Genomic DNA, 7500 nt, shown 5'->3' with positions numbered 1-7500 from the left:
TACCCCCAACCCCATGTGGGTAAGTATTTTCCTAATCCACAAGTGGTTACATGAAAAAGTGGGCAGGCCGGAAGTTTCGAAGTCAAAATGACATCATTTATAATGAGAATAATGATACAAAATTACATAAAAAGCATAACTGATTGCTACCAGACATTACTCATTATAATGATGCATCTACGAGGCTTAACCAACAGCCTGATAAGCATTCATAAATTCATGATATTCATAGTGTTGATAATGAATTATAAATGTTCTCTGGAAACTCAGAACAAATAGCCTACACATTGCACTAAAATAACGATATGATAATGACAATAATTATGATTATAATGATAGCATTGCTAGGGATGTTGCGGATGGCAGGAAACCAAATGACGATAATGACGAAAAGTATGATGACAATCATTCTAAAGGGAATGATGACTCACAATAATGATGACGGTGATGATAATGATGATAATGACGTGAGTACTGATACTGATAATGATAATGAAACTGATAACAATGACAATGGGAATGATGATGGTACTAATACAAATGATAATGATAACTATAATAATGAGGACAATAATGATAATCTTGATAATGATTATAGCAAAGATGATAATGGCAATAATAATGGTTATGATGGTAATGTTAATAGTAACAATGATGATAATAATAATAGCAGTGTAAATGATAATAACAATAACAACGTTAATGAGGATAATAATAAGGATAATGATAGTAATGACAATAGCAACATTGATAAAATGTGATAATGATGATAATAATAATGATAATGAAATTAATAATGATGATAATGATAAGGATCATATTAATGATGATAGCAATGATATTGATAACAATTACAACAATGATGATGTAAGTATTGAGGATAATTTTAGTGATGGTGATGATAATAATGATAATGATGATAATGAAAGTAATGATTATAATATTGATAGTAATAATAATCATGATAATGATAATGATAATAAATATGACAAAGATGATAATAAAGTAGTAATGATAACAATAATGATAAATAAAAAGTAGTAATGATAACAATAATGATAACAATTTTGATGACAATAATAAAGATATAATATGATAACAATGATAAATGCTAATAAGGATGATCATGATGAAAATGATAACAATCATGATGAAATAGATAATGATAATGAATGTGATGTTTCAAGTACCATTTTTACCGCCATCATTACGATCGTACTTATACTGTTATTATGTGACAAGTTATAAATGAAATTATACAAAGATGCCGAGACTTCCATTCGGATAAGAATAGATACGGACCATTCGGATAAAAATAGATACGGAAATATAACAGACCGGTAGCGAATAGAATAAAAATACATTCAGAGTATCATTATATAACATTAAGTGACGATATCAAATTGGACTTTTAAAGGAAAGTTGACGGTACTGTAGTTACAACGTCTTCAGTCAGGGAGCTGAAAATATCCCTAATGCTGTTTAGTGGTGATGTTAAAACTATGTTAACAAGATAGTCAGGTTGAGTATGCCACAGGGAAAAGAGTGGAGGCATGGGCGGGGTAAGAGGTGGAGGTGGTGGGGGTGGGGGGAGAGGGCAGAGAAAGAGGTGGAGGTGGTGGGGGTGGGGGGAGAGGGCAGAGAAAGAGGTGGAGGTGGGGGGAGAGGGCAGAGAAAGAGGTGGAGGTGGTGGGGGTGGGGGGGCAGAGAAAGAGGTGGAGGTGGTGGGGGTGGGAGGGCAGAGAAAGAAGAGGAGGGGGGAAAGGTAAGAGGTGGGAAAAGTAGGAGGATAGGTGGAATGTCAGGTAGAAAGGTGGATAGAGAAGGAGATGAGAGAACATGAAGAACACGGGAGAGGGTTGAGAAAAGAGAATTATTTGACACACGAGAGAGAACAGAGAAACTAAATTTTAGAGATTTACAAAGAAATGATGGGACACTCAAGAGGAAATGATGAGACAAAGAAAAGGTAATGAAGAAGACAAAAGGAGGACGAGGAAAAGGGGAAGAGGGAGAAGCGAACTTCTTGTGAATTATGCCATCGCTTTTGTTCATTAAGGAAGCTGTCAACATTGTCTAGGAGGGCAAGCGTTAGGTGTACTCACCTTCCTTTTTCTTTTGGGAGAATGCAGGAAGATTTAAGGAGAATATGTCTTCTATCACACATTCGTTTTAAAGTTCTTCATAGTTAAAGAGTAAAGAAAAGTGTTGATGAGAAGGAATTTTGGGAGATTGTTGCCGTTTCGAAATTCTTTACGGAAGAACGACACAGAAATCGTAGACCTTTTTTTGAAAACAATAGAAAGTCGAAAAAATAGATAAAGATAAACAATAAAGATAGAGTAGACACGGAGAGATCAAGGGAGAGAGACAGAGGGAACGACAGAGAGAAATAGAATAAAAAACAACAACACTAACTATCATAAAATGGGGACGAAGAGAATTACTGTCCTTCATATCTTCATCCGTGTCTCCTCCCTTCTCCTTCTTCTCCCGTGCCTGTTTCTGGAAGGTCGACGTCACAAACATCCACAGCTTAGGCAAGTCCTCGGGAAGTTGAGCCTTAAGATCCAGGGTGAACAGCCTAATTTACGTCGCCTGTTCCTTGCGACTCAAGATGGATTGTGGGAGGGAGAGAAGGGTAGGGGAAGGAAAGGGAGAGGAGGGTGAGGGGAGGGGAAGGAAAAGAAGAGGAGGGGGAGGGGAGGGCTGGGGGAAGGGGAAGGGAAGGGAGAGGAGGATGAGGGGAGGGGAAGGAAAGGAAGAGGAGGGTGAGAGGAGGGCTGGGGGAAGGGGAGGGAGAGGAGGGGGAGGGGAAGGAGAGGGGAGGTAAAGGAGGAGGAGGGAAAGGGAAGGGAGAGGAGGAGGAGAAGAGGGATGGGAAGAAGTGGAACAAAGTGGGGTGAGGGGGTGAAGTAAGAGGGATGAAAAAAATTCTGATTTTCAATCTACTTTCTACTTCGCTCTCCCCTCCCTATCAGATCGATCACATGCTAGCTATCCCCCCTCCCCTTTTTTTTTCTTTTCTTTTCTTTTTGCCATACATCATCTTATTTCTAATATTAATTATACTTTCCTCGTTCCCTCTTTCCTTTATTATCATTACTATTTTTTTTCTTCTACACCCTGTTTTTTTCATGATCCATCTTTCTTCGTATACAAGGACATTAGTTTTTGAATTATGTTTTGTGATTGATTCACACTCAAGACAGTTAACAGAAATTCTAAAGAATTGTCACGGCAGATTTCTACCTGCCTGTGCACAAGATGCCTCATAAATATATTCGTATATATGTATGATATATATATATATATACATATATATATATATATATATATATATATATATATATATATATATATATATTTATTTATTATATAATATATATATATATATATAAATATATATATATATATATATATATATATATATATATATATATATATATATATATATATATATATATATATATGCTGTCTATCGCCATCCCCTGAACTCCCTAACCTCAGGCGTCCACTGAAAAATGTGCTGTCACCTTTATTAAAACTTCTTCAGTAATCACGACCCTCCCCAAAAACCCATGGCCATGAAGCTTCGCATTTTTTCGTTATAGATTTTTTCCTTTCCTCCTCTTTCTCTCTCCTTCTTCCTTCATTCCCACATTTACTCTCTCCCTTTCGTTTTTTTTTTTCTCTCTCTCTCTCTTTCCCTCTTTTTTTTCCCATTATTCTCCGCTTCCTCTTTCTAACTTTCAAACTTCTCTCTCTTTCTCTCTCTCTCTCTAAATCTATCTATCTATCTCTATATCTCTCTCTCCCTCTCTCTCTCTCTCTCTCCCTCTCTCTCTCTCTCTCTCTCTCTCTCTCTCTCTCTCTCTCTTCTCTCTCTCTCTTCTTCTCTCTCTCTCTCTCTCTCTCTCTCTCTCTCTCTCTCTCTCTCTCTCTCTCTCTCTCTCTCTCTCTCTCTCTCTCTCTCTCTCTCTCTCTCTCTCTCTCTCTCTCTCTCTCTCTCTCTCATCCTTTCTCTCTTCGAACCACAGCTACCATTCCAACAGCTCTCCACCACGTAACTCACAGTCGTCCATCCCTTAAATGTCAAACTTTCCCATTCTCGACCTTCTAACACTCGGCCATATATCTCAATTCCTTTGCAAAACTCTACGGTGGGGTTGCCGAGTTTCGCCCGATTTATGACACATATTTAACGCAATATGTAAATGGAATATTGCTGACGCATCTTTCTCTCATCTCTCGTTGAGCATTTCATAAGAGATCTTTTTTTTCTAACTTTAACAGCCTTGTGGGAGGGAGTTATGTCTCTGTTATATATTCCTTCAAAATGAACTTTACGTTGAGATGTGTCAGACGGAAATGTCCTCTTGAAATGTATAAGAAAGAGTGGGAGGAAGGGAGAGAATGAGGGAGGGAATGGGGAAGGGAGGTGAGAAGGGGAGGAGGAGAGGAGGAGAGTGGAAGAGCTTAGTAAGAAAGAAAGCGAGAGAAAGGGTGTGAGGAAGACAGGGAGGGAATGTGGGATGTACAGAGTTAGGGAGGGAAGAAGAGAGAGAGAGGGAGGGATTTAGAAGTAAAGGAGGGAATGCAGAATGAGGGAAGAAAGAAAGGAAGAAAGGAGGGAGGAAAACAAATAGAGAGGAAAGGAGGGGAAAATAAAACGAATGAGGAAAAAGGAAGGAAGGCTGCTGGGGACACGATATGGGCGGAGTTCTAACTTGTACAAGAAGGGAGGTAGAAGAAGGTAAAGAGAAAAGAGAAAGAGTAAAGGAAGAGAATACACACATATATATAATTAATATCTACATCTATATATGTGTATATATATGTATATATATATATATATATATATATATATATATATATATATATATATATATATATATATTATATATATATATATATATATATATATATATCTCTATATATATATCTATATATATCTATATTTATATGTATATATATATTTATGTATATATATTATATATATAATATATATATATATATATATATATATATATATATATATATATATATATATATATATATATATATATATATATATATTATATATATATATATATATATATATATATATATATTATATATATATATATATATATATATATATATATATATATATATATATATATATATATATATTATATATATATATATATATATATAATATATATAATATATATATATATATATATATATATATATATATATATATGTATAATATATATAATATATGTATAATGTATATATATATATATATATATATATATATATATATGTATGTATGTATGTATGTCTGTGTGTGTGTGTGTGTGTGTGTGTGATAGTGAGTGTGTATGTGTGTGTGTGTTTATTCATTTATTTATATATTAATATATTTATCAACATGCATGAAGAAATACAAAGAGAGAGAGAGAGAGAGAGAGAGAGAGAGAGAGAGAGAGAGAGCGAGCGATACTGACTGATCGATACATTGATAGGCAGATAGATAAATAGCCAAACATATAGCTACACCATCCTTCCTATCCCATATAGTTTTTTTCACATCAATTACGCAACCATTCCTTCCTTAGGAACTTGTGTTCTATTTCCACTCTTTCCCCATTCTAATAATCCCTTTCCCTTACCCCTTAACCTTTCCCTTTCTGACTCTTAAAACACCTCTTCCCTGTCCCTTACAGTCACCCTTAGGACTCTTAGCTGCCATGAGCTTTTTCCTTTTCCCTTAAGATTTCCACTTTTGTCGCTTATCTGATTTATTTGGGTTTCCTTCTGACACATCCTTGGCCCTTTGGTCTCCCTATAGTGTTTTTATTGCACATTTTATATCTCCTTTTCTTGCGGGATTAGATTTCCCTCATTCGTCACTCAAAATTTTTGCCCTGTCACATTTTGTTCTCTTGTGGTGTGGTTCCATGACCTGTGATATTGGTCTCCCCTTTCTATCCTTTTTTTTCACTCATCTCTTGCTCTTTCTCTCTCTCTTTCTCTCTCTCTCTCTGTCTGTCTCTCTTTCTCTCTCTCTCTCTCTCTCTCTCTCTCTCTCTCTCTCTCTCTCTCTCTCTCTCTCTCTCTCTCTCTCTCTCTCTCTCTCTCTCTCTCTCTCTCTCTCTCTCTCTCTCTCTCTCTATCTTCATTTTATTGTCTGCCTGTCTCTCCCTGTCTGTGCCTCTTTTCCTTTTCTTCTTCTATTCCTCATTTTTTTACCTCCTTTTTAACTCCCTCGTGTAACCCACTTCCTCCTCCTTCCTCCTCCTTCCTCCTCCTTCCTTCTTCCTCCTCCTCCTCATTCCTCCTCCTTCCTCCTCCTCATTCCTCCTCCTTCTTCCTCCTCCTTCCTCTTCCTCTCCTCCTCCACATCAACCCACTTCTATCTCCACCTCATCCCCCCCTACCCCCACCCCCCACCCCCACCCCCCGACACACATACACTCTACGTAACGACACACAACCCTCTCGTGTGGTGGTCGTCCCTTCCGCCTCACGACACACATTTTTTGAAAGGTTTCCCGACCGGGGTTGTATTGTGGCAACACTGATTCCTGTCCACTAGGCTCGAGATTCAATTACATCGACAGATTTGCGTTTATCATTCAGCACCTGTGTGTGTGTTTGCGTACGTGTGTGTGTGTGTGTGTGCGAACCTGTATGGATATGGTTGTGTGTGTGTGTGTGTGTGTGTGTGTGTGTGTGTGTCTTTGTCTGTGTCTGTGTCTTTATTTTTGTCTTTGTGTGCTGTGTGTGTTTGCGTACGTGTGTGTGCGAACCTGTATGGACATGGTTGTGTTTGTGTGTGTGTGTGTGTGTGTCTTTGTCTGTGTCTATGTCTTTGTTTTTGATTTTGTGTGTTGTGTGTGTTTGTCTGTGTGTGTGTGTGTGTTTATGTATTTGTAGGTGGATGCAATTCTCTGTGTATGTTTGTATAGTCTAGTCGAAATACGAAAGAGTATATATTGGTTTCTTTTTTTCTTTTTTTAATCTATTTTTGCTTTGTTTCATTTGAACGCATAGTTGACATTTGTATGTGATAATGTGCATTTGTGTATGTGTGCATGTGTCAGTTTATGTGTATGTGTGAATATTTCGGATATGTACATATGTTTTTTTTTTTCACATTTAGTCTGGTGTGCAATTGTATGCAAGATTTTCTCTTTTTTTGTGAGTATTTCAGTAGAATGTTTGCTTGCGAATATTAGCTTTCTCTGTGCTTTTATGTACTGTGCAATTGAATGTGTAAATAATAGTTTCTCTTTACGTGCGTCCACTTGTATTTCATTATTATTTTCTTAACTCTTTCGTTCGTCTGATTTTTCCCATCTATATTATCACATTCCGTCATTTTTCTAGTGTTCTGCTTTCATCTTTCATAATCTCTTCCTCGTATTCTTGTTTGTCTGTTTTCTACCATTTTATTTGTTTGATTGTTCTCCATTTTTTTCATCATCTTGATTGCTTTTACATTCAAAC

Source organism: Penaeus japonicus, unplaced genomic scaffold (genome assembly GCF_977035675.1).
Source record: "Penaeus japonicus unplaced genomic scaffold, GWHDUDI00000001_assembly GWHDUDI00000022, whole genome shotgun sequence".
In the NCBI taxonomy this organism is placed as follows: Eukaryota; Metazoa; Arthropoda; class Malacostraca; order Decapoda; family Penaeidae; genus Penaeus; species Penaeus japonicus.
Note: the sequence above shows the minus strand (reverse complement) of the source record.